General features: G+C 37.6%; 1 protein-coding gene across 1 annotated transcript in view; it reads right to left on the bottom strand.

Annotated features, from left to right (window-relative positions):
- Positions 1-13,998, bottom strand: part of LOC124136651 (protocadherin Fat 1-like) — a 73,913-nt gene extending 59,915 nt beyond the window's left edge. Inside the window, exon 1 of the mRNA XM_048396826.1 lies at positions 13,860-13,998. The gene's annotated coding sequence lies outside the window, so the exon portion shown is untranslated. The remainder of the gene's footprint in view (positions 1-13,859) is intronic.
- Between the last annotated feature and the right edge of the window lie 969 nt (positions 13,999-14,967).

Raw genomic sequence — 14,967 nt, forward strand, 5'->3', positions numbered from 1 at the left:
TAGCTCACTGAGATACCATGCCGCAGTTTAACATGAATACCCCACTCAGACACAGTATACTGACTCCGAGCCGACCAGTCCTTGTTTTAGACAGGGCGCCAGAGAGGGTAACAACAAGTACCATCTTTTAACGTCTTTTGGTATGACGCGGCTGGGGATCGAACCCCGGACCTTCCGCTCTCCGGGCGGACGCTCTACCACAAGACCACGGAGGCGGCACCTGGACTCCATAGGAATCCCGTTCATCATGTTACGTTTGAGGCCAAACTACATGCCTTCCTAGACTGGGTACATGACGTCATAGCCATAATACCACGAGACCTCATTGGCCTTGGAGATTACATGGTTGTAGGCAAGGCAACGGCTAGAAAACGAGTGTAAAAGAGAAGGAATGTAAAATTGCAATCCATACATTACATAAATGGAATAGTTGGAGATCAAAGCATCGACATAGACATTTGTAATACATTATTCATCAGAAGTTCATGAAAACGGCTGATTTCTTAGCACCGAGAACACCTGAATGCGGACATGGATCACACATAGGGGGAGGGGAGGAGGCGTATGGTTTTAACACAGACGGTAGCAACATCCCACTACTATGAAGGAGAGGGACACCAACAATGTGTTCACACAATGTACCCACACAACACAACACTTTGATGATGCTATACACTAGGATGATAATATTTAGTACGTAGTTGAAAGTGTTCTACACAGCGTTGATCATGTTCTACAATTCGTTCATTACGTTCTACGCTGCGTTGATAATATTCTACACTACGTTGATAATATTCTATACTATGTGGATAATGTTCTACACTGCTCTGATGTTATTCCCCACCATGTTCCAAATGCTCCTCACTAGGTTGATAATATTCTACACAAAGTTGATAAATGTTTTACACTTAGTTGATTATGTTCTACTCTACTTCAATAATGTTCTCCACTGCTCTGACAATATATAATATTCCATACAACGCTGAATATGTTCTGCACTACGTTGATAATATTCTACACTACGTTGATATTGTTCTACATTACGTCTATAATGTTCTACACGGCGTTGATAACGTTTTATACTGCGTTGATAGTGTTCTACACTGCGTTGATAATATTCTACACTGCGTTGATTATGTACTACATTGCCTTGATCATATTCTATACCACGTTGATAATAGTCTTGTTATGAATATTCTTCGCTGCATTATTATAATTCCACACTACGTTGAAAATTTTAATTTTAATTTCTACACTAAGTTGATACTATTCTACACGACTTTGATAATGTTCTCCACTACTCTGACAATGTTCTCGTCTTCTTTGATAATGTTCTACACTATGTTGAAAATGTTCTACACTACGTTACTAATATTCTACACTACGTTGATAATGTTCTTCATTACGTCGATAATGTTCTACACTACGTTGATAATGTTCTAAAATTATTATGTTGATACTGTTCTACCTTACGTTGATAATGCTCTACACTTTGTTGATAATGTACTGCACTACGTTGATAATATTCTACACAAAGTTTATCAATGTTTTACACTACTTTGATAATATTCTACATGCCAATGATAATGTTCTATATTACGCCGATAATGTTCTGCACGACGTTGATAATGTTTAACACTACAATGAAAATTTTCTACACGACGTTGATAATGTTCTCATTACGTAGATAACGAACACTGCGTTGATAAGGTTTTACGCTACTTTGAAAATATTCTACACTGCGTTGATAGTGTTCTTCACTTCGTTGATAACGTCCTACTGCACGACGTTGATAATGTTTTACACTACAATCAAAAATGTTTTACACTAAGTCTACAATGAAAATGTTCTACATTACGTCGATAAAGCGCTGAACTTCGTTGATAACGTTCTACACTACGTTGATAACGTTTTTACGCTACTTTGAAAATGTTCTACAGTGCGTTGATCATGGTCTACACTTCTTTGATAGTGTTTACACTATGCTGAACATGTTGTACACTACATTAATAACATTCTAGACAGAGTTGATAATGTTCTACTTTACGTCGATATTGCTTTACACGACATACATGTTTTATGCTACATTGAAAATATTCTACACTACGTTGATAATGTTATATGTCATGTTTTGATTATATTTAACACAAATGTGATCAATATTCTACACTGTGTTGATAATGTTCGACATTACGTCGATAATGTTCCACAGGAAGTTGATGACGTTTTACACTACGCTGTCAATATTCTACATTACGTTGACAATGTTCTACAGCACGTCCATAAAGCTCTAAACTTCGTTGATGATGTTCTAAACGACATTAATAACATTTTACGCTGCATGGAAAAAATCAACACGGTGTTGATAATGTTCGACAATACTTCGATAATGCTCTACAAGACGTTCATATATCTCTACATGACATTCATAATATTCTACGGTACGACGATAATGTTCTGCACGACATACACGTTATATGCTACATTGAAAATATTGTACACTACATTGATTATATTCTACACAAAGCCGATAATGTTCTACTTTACGTCGATCATGTTTTACACGTTGATAACATTTTACGCTACTTTGAAAATTTTCATGTTCTACATGACGTCGATGTTGCTCTACACTTTGTTGATAATATTCAAAACTGAGTTGATAATGTTCTACGTTGCTTCGTTACTGTTCTACACGACATTGATAATGTTCTACACTTCGTTGATATTGTTCTACACTACATTGATATTGTTCTACACTGCATTGATATTGTTCTACACTACATTGATATTGTTCTACACAATGTTGATAATGTTCTACATGACGTTGATATTGTTCTACACTACATTGATATTGTTCTACACAACGTTGATAATGTTCTACACTACATTGATATTGTTCTACACTACATTGATATTGTTCTACACTACATTGATATTGTTCTACACTACATTGATATTGTTCTACACTACATTGATATTGTTCTACACAACGTTGATAATGTTCTACACTACACTGATATTGTTCTACACTAAGTCTACATTGATATTGTTCTACACTACATTGATATTGTTCTACACTACATTGATATTGTTCTACACAACGTTGATAATGTTCTACACTACATTGATATTGTTCTACACTACATTGATATTGTTCTACACTGCATTGATATTGTTCTACACTACATTGATATTGTTCTACACAATGTTGATAATGTTCTACATGACGTTGATATTGTTCTACACTACATTGATATTGTTCTACACTACATGGATATTGTTCTACACTACATTGATACTGTACTACACTGCATTGATATTGTTCTACACTGCATTGATATTGTTCTACAAAACGTTGATAATGTTCTACATGACGTTGATATTGTTCTACACTACATTGATATTGTTCTACACTACATTGATATTGTTCTACACTACATTGATACTGTACTACACTGCATTGATATTGTTCTACACTACATTGATATTGTTCTACACAACGTTGATAATGTTCTACACTACATTGATATTGTTCTACACTACATTGATATTGTCCTACACTACATTGATATTGTTCTACACAACGTTGATATTGTTCTACACTACATTGATATTGTTCTACACTACATTGATATTGTTCTACACAACGTTGATATTGTTCTACACTACATTGATATTGTTCTACACTACATTGATATTGTTCTACACAACGTTGATAATGTTCTACATGACGTTGATAATGTTCTACATGACGTTGACAAACCATCAACAGCGGTCTAGGCAAACACTGTCAGGGAAAGAAGAAAAGCACAGGGTCGATGGATACGTTTAACACGAGAACACTAGAAAGAGAAACGTTTAACAGATCCACTCTGCTATATATGTAGGCGTATTGTTAAAGATATATACATGGCATCGATTCAGCAGCGATTCGAGATACAACTATTGATCAGTTGTTTTTGCCTATATCATTAAAATGTTCTTCCTCTAATCTTACAAATGTCTTCTACTCTGTCAAATATTATTTAACCAGGGTTTTCCTTTTTTCGTAAGAGACAGTGTTTTAGTGCCTCCTTGATGGCACCAAATTACTGAAAATAAGACAGTTGCGTTGCTAAGATACATTATCCTGAAGGTAAGACTGTATTACAACGGCATGTTATTTCTTAGTCCATATACGGAAGTGTATTTAGAAAGAAAAGTGTTGACAGCTTCTGCTAATTGACATTCAGTGGCATTCACAGTAACCATGTGTAACGTTGCCCCTTCTTCTTTTTCTCGAATGTCGAAACGTGTAAAACGTGATTGTTATTGTGTTGTATTGTGAACAAACCGTTTAACGTTACCAAGCAGTCGAGGCCAAATTGTCTTAGAAGTGGCAATTTGATATGCATAGTTACGTGCCTTAGACGTGCCAGGATACGCCATTTGTTGGTTCCTTCAGAGATTCGCACAAATTGCTATTTATAGTCTGTCAGCAATCTGCCTAAAATCCCGGATTCCACCAAATAGGTAGATGTGGTAAAATACCTGTGTCACTTCTCCAATTTACCTGACAAATAAAAGCGACAAAATCCTTTTCCATGGGATAAGCGTCTGTTTACGAATCACAATCAAATGTTCGCGAAAAGGTAAGTGTATCATGCCTCCCCAGTGGTACCTGTCACAAATACGTGCAAAGGCAGGTCAAGTGTTCACCTGAACAGACAAGGGAACAATTATGCTGTAACAGCTATTGAGCAAGATTGATGTGAGGCTATTTGAAATATTCGCAGCATGAGCATGTTCGGTTGTACCTCAAATGTTGTCACGCACGCTTTTGGATTTTTTTTTCTCACTTTTGAATCTCTTTACATACATCTGGGTTGTTTCTAGTTCTAGTGTGTAAATCAGTGGAAGGGCATTGGCTATTTGATCATTACGGAACAGCATCAGATCATAAATATACCTGAAGCTTATTAAACATTTGGTCCAAATCCGAGCAAGTTGTAGCACCGGTGTGTCGTTATATAACTAAATCAAATCAATGGGATATATTAATAAAACTTATTTGCAGTACTTATGTTTAAGGAATAAACGACGAGTGGGTGGTTATCGTACAATAGAACACTGCAGGGAGAATAAACCATGAGGGGTGCAGCCCGACCCACTTCAAGGTTGTTCATAACATGTACGAGCTGTTAAAATATGTACCCGAGTTTAAATAATGATGACACCCTAAATACAATCCGACAAGTTCATTTTATGAACATGGCAGATAACTTTGATATTCTAACAATTTGTACGTCGATTATCTGTACCTTTTCTTATAATACCGATAGTGATATATCTCCTAATTTGGGTGCGATCGTTCGGCCATGGCGTGAATCTGCGTTGCCAAGCTACATCTATGGGAAACAACCCACCAGACACTCCCTTCTCAAAACTAATGTCAACGACGCCATCAAGTTTGAATGGCGTTCGTGGGTTCGAATTTCCAGAAATGACGTCATGATAGAACAATGTTTTATTATAAAATAAATAGAGGATATTCCATGTGTCAAGTGAAATATCATGTTTCTCTCATCGAGGGTAAGGAGATGTTTGTTTGTCTGTTTGTTGTTGAACGACGCACTCAGCAATATTCCAACTATGTGACGGCGGTCTGTAAGTAATCGCGTCTGGACAAGACAATCCATCGATTGACAACATGAGCATCGATCCACGCAATTGGAATCAATGACATGCATCAACCAAGTCAGCGAGCTTGACCACCCGATCCCATTAGTCGCCTCTTACGACAAGCATAGTCGCCTTTTATGGCAAACATTGGCTGCTGAAGACCTATTCTATCCTGGATCTTCACGGGCCGGGTAAGGATGTGAGAAACTTGACATTTCACGGGACACATGGAATATCCTATTTATCATACTTTTTGTGTAGTTGTCTACAACAATTTGTTTTTCATTACAAATGTAAAACCTTGAAACGTAAAATACCTAACACGCAGGGACGTTTTACCACCCCTTGTAAATGCGACTTCAAAAGTAGTTCCGAGTTTGCAAAATTTAAAACAATATAAACAAAAGTAATAAAATATATTTGAGGTCATTAAAACTCTTTATCATACATAAGAATATTAAGATTATAAACAAAATCAAATTCAAAAGAATATTCTTGAAAGCTACGAGACCGCTGTGGGAGGCGAAGGAATTCACGCTGGTGAAACAACAAAAATGGCGCTTGCGAAACGAACGTTTTCGATTGACGAGTTAAATGAGAAAATTACAGTGTATATCGATACATTTTCAAGAGAATAACAAACAAGAAGCGATGTTAACTGATAAATGACCATCTGTCATTATTTTGCCTTGTCAATGTGGAACGAACGTACATAGGACGTCAACAGCGTCTGTACCGGTCAGACACTGACGATAATGGGAGACAATTGCGGGGAGGTAGCTCTTGTATGACAATAGTTCCGTCAAAATGTTATGTACATTGTAATGAAAATATCACTTTTCTCAACTTCCGTAAACTTGTTCACACTGAAGCATATAATAAAGCACCTTTGTGCTTCATTGTTCTTTGCGATTTATCGCGTAGCTATATGTATATTTTATAATGCATAAAACAACGATTTAGCACCGGTGTGTCTTTGAGAAACTTAATTGAGGACAAAGGCTCCTTATTGTCAAAAGTCACGGGTTGGTATGAGACAAAAGATCAAATCGAAAAACACTCGAAAACGCGTTGAGCGAAACTTAATTGAAACAGGAATTGACATCCAAACAGGCGTACAATTTTCTCACAAATAAGCAGCTACGTGACTACACGTTTTCCCTATGCTCCCTGACAGGGTAAATGGATAGTAATATAACTGTCTGGCTATTCGTCTATATTAATAAGACAATCGTGTCCTACAGATCTGTTTATGCAACATTGCAAACCGCCATAAACACTGATCTGCGACCGCCTGATCATTATAGAGAATATGTCTCATTATTTTGAAAGAAAACATGGAGAAACCCGGAAGGAATAGGAGAGGACAAGGAGTACATATGGACGGAAATAGCAAAGTGTATGTTGTCACCGTTTATCTTGCCAACTGACGATATTCACAAGCAACTAAATAGCCTTGATAGGCATCACTTGGAAGTTGACGGATGACAAAGAAGACTAGAGTACTGTTATACAATATGCATTGATTGGATAGAGTTACTGTAGAAAGTCATTACGTTTACTGCAGGAAATTACTGAAGGTCCCGTGATATATTTCAAAAACATTAAGATAAGGCAACAAGTTATATTTTCATGTCTCTCTTTTTCACAACTGCAACATAATAGCAACGCGTCCTTGGGAACAACAAACTTGAGTGAGTGAGTGAGTTGGGTTTAACGCCGCTTTTAACAGTATTCCAGTTATATCACGGCGTGTCAGCTTAATGTGGGAGGAAAGCCCGAAGTGATGCAGGTCTCAGACCTTTACCACTTCGGTGAAACCAACGAGCACGGGCATGGTGCTGACAAACCTAGAAACATAATAAGGGCGAACCGGGATTCGAACACACAATCAAAGGTTTCTGGCGTGCCCAAGGGACGCAACTCTGCACAGCGAATCGCGGCGCATTAGACGACTGGGCCACCCGTGCCCCCCAACAAAATTGAAACGAAATTAATCATTCTTAGTAGAGAACGAGTTAGTGAGCATTGACTAGTGTTTTATTTATCATGGCGTGACAGTTTTATGTGGGTGGAAAGCCCGAAGTGATTTACCACGAAGACGGATATGGTGCTGACAAACCTTGAAACATTATCAGGATTATCTTACGTTTCTGTGAACAGCGAATTGCGGCGGTCTTTGACGAAAGGGCCCACAGTGCTCATCATTTGTAATAAATAATATCATTAGATGCATTATATTAAAAACTTTCTCTGAACCTATATACTCACCCCGGACTTTGTCTTATCTTATATAGCCCTACATGGTACCACGAGGTTTGTATCCACAGTTCCATTAGGAACGTGTGACTTCATGTTTCTACTGACAATCATAAACAGTACGATGTATCTCGGAAAAAACAGTTTCTCAGAGATTGTATGATCGAACTAATGATCAAAATGACACACAGTGACATCCTTGGTAGCTCAGTTACAAGAAATACAATTCATTATTATCATCATTAAATTAGCAATGTCTGTTCCGAGCAACCTCAGTAAGTCGAAGTGCCGGTGGGTCCTCACATACTGACTTCGCGTACAGGACGTCAACGCGACAGACACAATGAACGTGTGGAGAATAAGTGATATCATTGTTGAATTGGCCCATCTATTGAAGGTGATTATAAAGATGTGTCGAATAGGTGCTGAACAATTCAGAATCGAGTTGGTTCAGAATGTTTACTGTCACTGTCAGCAAGACACGCTCGATAATGCGTGCATTGCTTTGTGCTGTTCACCAAGAGGGGTCCTGGCAATGATATTTGGTCACAGACATACATTTAATCAGTCTGACTTTTCCCAATATATGCTAAACACGAGTAGCAGTTTAAACTGTCTACTTGATGATTACCAACAGCTGTGTCTTTATGTATGGCAAGAAATTCACAGGGTTTTCCAAGGAATGTGGAAGCGGTCCACCAGTATTGACGACAGTACCAGAAACAGTCTCTTGAAAAACGTATTACAAGTGTTCAAACACTATAAACAATAATTTCGTGGTCACGTGACCGGTCTCTCGTCCAATTATAAAGCCGTATATAGTTTAAATGTCACATAAAACAGTAAACTATGACCGTAATCAGGGTTTATCTAGGGCATGTGTTGCCTTTGCATGTATTTGTGACGGGCACCAACGGTGGGGCAGGATACGCTCACCTGGTATTATCTCTATGTGATAGTGATTCCTTAACACATGCTCGTGATATAGTCGGGAATCGAACAATCGACTCTGCTCTTGCAGAGATTTCTATTGGATATGGAAAGGGTTTAGTCGCTTTATATAATAATATAATGTAGGTTACAAATAGAATTTATGTGATAGATATTTAAATCATAAACGGCGACAGCGTCTACAAATTACCGAAAACTACGTTTATAACGAACACGCTTATAACGAACTGACCGATATAACGAACTTATTTTTTAGTCCAGGCCATTTGTTGTAATTATGTTATGCATATGCTTATAACGAATTACGGTTATTACGAACTACAATTAGTGGTCCCTTTGAGTTCGTTATAACCGTAGTTTACTTATTACAAAATGATATTCTTCTACTTGACGCTGGCTACAAGACAAACACAGCCTTTAAGATTTTCGCTCTTTTTATGTTTCTCAGTTTCAATTCGAAGCTGGCGGAACAACATCTCAACTGGGCAAGGGCAGTCCGCTAGTTGATAAAGTTATTGCTTTTAAATAGGATTCTAAGCCAAAAGGAATTTTGAATGAGTCACACAGGGTTGATTTTGAATTTAATGATAGGGCTGCGTGCCATTCTGAGATTTCTCATGAATAGTGAAGGGTTTTGACCTTTTTGGGGGTATGGATTTATTGTATGTATTGCAATTTACAGCGATGAAAATCGTATTGTTTCTAGAAAAATAATCTCATAAAACACGTCAATTTTCAGTATCATAAATGTATATATCTTCCTATGTATATGTTTGCCCTCTTTAAAGAATACCATGAAGACAGAATAATATCTAAATTTACGAGAGCTTGCACTACACATTAATTTCAAATCGTAAAGACCATTAACACGATGAAAAACGTGGTTATCCTACCTCTGTTGAAGTCCATTGCCAATCGATCAGAGAAACGCTCCATGTTGACGGTGTTTAAGGGGATGTATTTAGAATAGGGGTGTCTGTTTCTATCCAGATCTATGTTCTTGTCGCTCAATAAATATCCACAGTTTGCTTTCAAACAGACTGCACCTTGGCATCATAACTTTGATTACACTAGTTGTCTCCCTTTATAAAGGAATTTACTCATTCCCATGGAAATCTCTTCTCAATTAATCGTTCAGGTTCTAAAGCGTTGTCGTTCTGATTCCAGAAAAATCCATCCTAGAAACTTGATACCCCATCACGTGAGATAATATGTCACTATTGATCACGGGTAAAGACTTCTTATCAAAATAGGGAATAATTAATTTTATAAAACATTAATAAGGTACATTTAAAAACACATTATATGATTAAGCAATGTGAAGAGGATTGTTCTAAATCCAAAATCCAAATGGGTTTTGTTTTCTCAAACAATTACGATTAATCAGGACAAAGGTTTTAGGTATATTTGTTTCGTAACTTGAACTCAACAATCTTCCAGCTACAACGGCGGTTTGTAAATAATCGAGTTTCGAACGGACAATCCAGAGATTGATATTATGAGCAACGATCCACATCGCCGGGATTTGAAGACTGGCAATCAAGTCATGAACAAAGAATAATGATGCTTCAGACTGTCGGGAAAATAATTGTCTGTCATACAAATTACAATGTTGCAGGGTGTTTTTCTAGAATAAATAGTTTACTAAGAGAAAACATCTGGTTTTGCAGCAGTAGCGTGAAGGTAATGACTGTTATATATTAAAAAAGCTACTACATATGAATGTAGGTGATGACGGCTATATGTTATAAAGGCTACATATGAATGTAGGTTATGACGGCTATATGTTATAAAGGCTACATAAGAATGTAGGTGATGACGGCTATATGTTATAAAGGCTACATATGAATGTAGGTGATGACGGCTATATGTTATAAAGGCTACATATGAATGTAGGTGATGACGGCTATATGTTATAAAGGCTACATATGAATGTAGGTGATGACGGCTATATGTTATAAAGGCTACATATGAATGTAGGTGATGACGGCTATATGTTATAAAGGCTACATATGAATGTAGGTGATGACGGCTATATGTTATAAAGGCTACATATGAATGTAGGTGATGACGGCTATATGTATTAAAGGCTACATATGAATGTAGGTGATGAGGCTATATGTATTAAAGGCTACATATGAATGTAGGTGATGACGGCTATATGTATTAAAGGCTACATATGAATGTAGGTGATGACGGCTATATGTTATAAAGGCTACATATGAATGTAGGTGATGACGGCTATATGTATTAAAGGCTTCATATGAATGTAGGTGATGACGGCTATATGTATTAAAGGCTTCATATGAATGTAGGTGATGACGGCTATATGTTATAAAGGCTACATATGAATGTAGGTGATGACGGCCATATGTATTAAAGGCTACATATGAATGTAGGTGATGACGGCTATATGTATTAAAGGCTACATATGAATGTAGGTGATGACGGCTATATGTATTAAAGGCTACATATGAATGTAGGTGATGACGGCTATATGTTATAAAGGCTACATATGAATGTAGGTGATGACGGCTATATGTTATAAAGGCTACATATGAATGTAGGTGATGACGGCTATATGTATTAAAGGCTAAATATGAATGTAGGTGATGACGGCTATATGTATTAAAGGCTACATATGAATGTAGGTGATGACGGCTATATGTATTAAAGGCTACATATGAATGTAGGTTATGACGGCTATATGTTATAAAGGCTACATATGAATGTAGGTGATGACGGCTATATGTATTAAATTTTAAGGCTACATATGAATGTAGGTTATGACGGCTATATGTTATAAAGGCTACATATGAATGTAGGTGATGACGGCTATATGTATTAAAGGCTACATATGAATGTAGGTGATGACGGCTATATGTATTAAAGGCTACATATGAATGTAGGTGATGACGGCTATATGTATTAAAGGCTACATATGAATGTAGGTGATGACGGCTATATGTTATAAAGGCTACATATGAATGTAGGTGATGACGGCTATATGTATTAAAGGCTACATATGAATGTAGGTGATGACGGCTATATGTTATAAAGGCTACATATGAATGTAGGTGATGACGGCTATATGTTATAAAGGCTTCATATGAATGTAGGTGATGACGGCTATATGTATTAAAGGCTAAATATGAATGTAGGTGATGACGGCTATATGTTATAAAGGCTACATATGAATGTAGGTGATGATGGTTATACGTTATAAAGGCTACATATGAATGTAGGTGATGAGGTTTAAATGTCATAAATGCTACATATGAATGTAACTGATGACGGTAATATGTTATAAAGAGTAGATATGAATTTCGTTGATCAGTTGCATGTGCATGTATGTAGGTGATGTTAGTTAAATGTTATAACAGATATGCATGGATGTAGGTGATCCGTGTTATAAAGGCTATAACGGCTTCGCTTGGGTGTAGGTGACCAGTGTTATATATGCTATAAAGGCTATGCCTGAAAGTAGTTGATCATAGGTTCGTGAGTCGGTGGGATTTTACGACGATGTAAACAATATTGCAGCAAGTACACTAAAATTGGTTTAACACATTGCGGTGATGGAACAGGATCTGCGACGTGACGGGTCTAGTGCCACCCTCAAAACATTGGGGACGAGGTGCAAACTCAAGTGGATGAGTTAATAATAATAATAATAAGTGCATTTATATAATGCGACAGGTTCCATTCATAGCGCTATACTATTATTACCCCGGTCGATGGATCAGTGAGCACTCGATTTTCATTCAGCTCCCTGGGGAGTATACAAGCCAAGCTGCCTGTGAGGCGCTAGAAGGTTAACAACCAAATAACCATCCCATCCTACCGGGTACCCACTCACTGCTGTGTGAACAGAGACACATTTCGAACAAAGTCACCTGCCTAAGGAGACACCACATGTGGTACATGTGCTTCAGTGTGGGGCAGGACTGAAGCCCTAGAAACTCTCAGGAGTCAAGCTGCTCAACGTGGTCACCCATCCAACTACTCTCCGAGACCGACGTTGATTAACTTCCCCTGCGCTGCGCACAGGACCACGTACCAGCACATGAATCCATACATCATATCGATATGACTTTAAACGAGCCAATTGTAATGCTTATTACATATTTTCGACCGCCTCCGTGGTCTTGTGGTAGAGCGTCCGCCCGGAGAGCGGAAGGTCCGGGGTTCGATCCCGGGCCGCGTCATACAAAAAGACGTTAAAAGATTGTGCTTGTTGTTACACTGTCTGGCGCTCGGCATTAAGGGGCTAAAACAAGGACTGGTCGTTTCGGGGTCAGTATACTGTGTCTGAGTGGGGTATTCATGTAAAACTGCGGCATGGTATCTCAGTGAGTTGGCACTATAAATCGGCATCAGTCCGGACTAGTACAAGCAGCCACAATCACACACATACACGTGCATGCACGTCGCTATATAAGTGCAATAATCTTGGACGCGACGTTAAACCCAATTTCACCTCACCTATTACATGTTTTCAACTGAAAAACAATACGAATACTACTATATTAAACAACTGCTTCTAAAATATTCATATTTCTTCTATCCCAAAGCTGATATTGTAACATCTTAAATTCTACTAAGTTGACGTTCCTTTTCAAAATGCATATCGTAGACATCGTATACAAGCTACAGTTAAAAGTTAAATGCCTTATCAGAGAAAAATTATTCGACATCCTAATATGATTACAGTATGTATTTTCGTTGCTGGTTTATTATTTACTTTTTCCAAAATATCATCAGTTCATGTTAGTTTAAACAAATCGACACGAATGGGAAGAACACACGTGTATGTATGGGATGTTATTCTTTCACATTATCCTGGAACATCCTGATGCTGACACAATCCACACAAATACTACACTCCTCAGCTCGAGGTGTGGAGGGTGCCTAGTTTGGGAAATATATAATTAGTATATATCATCATGCTCATAACATCATGACTTGCAACATTCTTCAATACTCACCAGTTCCTTGAATGCAGAGAAACATTACCATCCTTTATCTTAAGACCACTTTCCCATCGCGTACCTAAAATGCAATCTTCTCTACCGCCTTAACCGAGATGTTACACGTACACTTGACAGGTAAACGATGTTTGTGCTATGTCCTGCCCGGCTAGAGACAGGTGAGACAGTTATGCACGTATTACCAGGTGAGGCTGTCGGCGTTCCTCCATCCGTGTGATAAATGATACCCTGAGGGTAGGTCAACAGTTCAGGTCAGGGGTCAATTTGCATAGCCAGCTTTGATGTCTCATTTTATAAGCCTAACGATCTCCAAATTATGTGAATTTCTACCTATGTGTCCAGGAAATCAACTAGTGTAAAATGCGATGATGATTGTAGCGCATTGAAATGATGAATAGCGAAAGAACGATAACGGACGCACAAGCTCTCTCTTATGTGAATCACCTCTAAATGCCTTTCCTTGATAACGGAAGCGACAGATAGTATCATGTACAAATTATTGATGTATACATTCAGATAATGGGAACTCATATCTTCTAATCAGTTTATTGAAGTGTATGATATCGATCCACTGGTGGGTTTTTTTATTAATCCGTTTGTGTAACAGTATCCTTGGCTATTGTTCTTGTTAACAATAAGGACAACAAAACAGTGAATGTGAGAGAGTGAGTGGGTGTGGTTTTACTCCGCTCACCACGGCGGAGGACACAAGGCTTTACGATCTTCCGTTTTTTTAGATTTATTATCGGATTCCGATTTTGGCGATATTTGTCTTGTTTTCAATGTTGTTTACCCAAACTAGATTGATTGTTCGGTTAATCAATTCGGAAGTCTGACTTGTAATGCGGGGATTTACAACAATTACTTTTGTTTTTATTAGACAGGGATTTAAATTTAATTTCATATCGGTTTTCGAACTAATACCACACTGTATATATAAAATACCATATCTGTATATATAAAAGAACCCTTTAAGGAATCATATGTTCGCTGAGGGAAATTCCAGTTTGTCTCCCAAAATCATGCTTTTTCTTCAAGGCAATTGTTCTGTGTGAATTTATTATCTGCCTCGTATACTCTAGTGACAACAGATGTAGGATCTTTG

This window comes from Haliotis rufescens, unplaced genomic scaffold, assembly GCF_023055435.1.
Source record: "Haliotis rufescens isolate VD_foot unplaced genomic scaffold, xgHalRufe1.0.p SCAF_16, whole genome shotgun sequence".
In the NCBI taxonomy this organism is placed as follows: domain Eukaryota; kingdom Metazoa; phylum Mollusca; class Gastropoda; order Lepetellida; family Haliotidae; genus Haliotis; species Haliotis rufescens.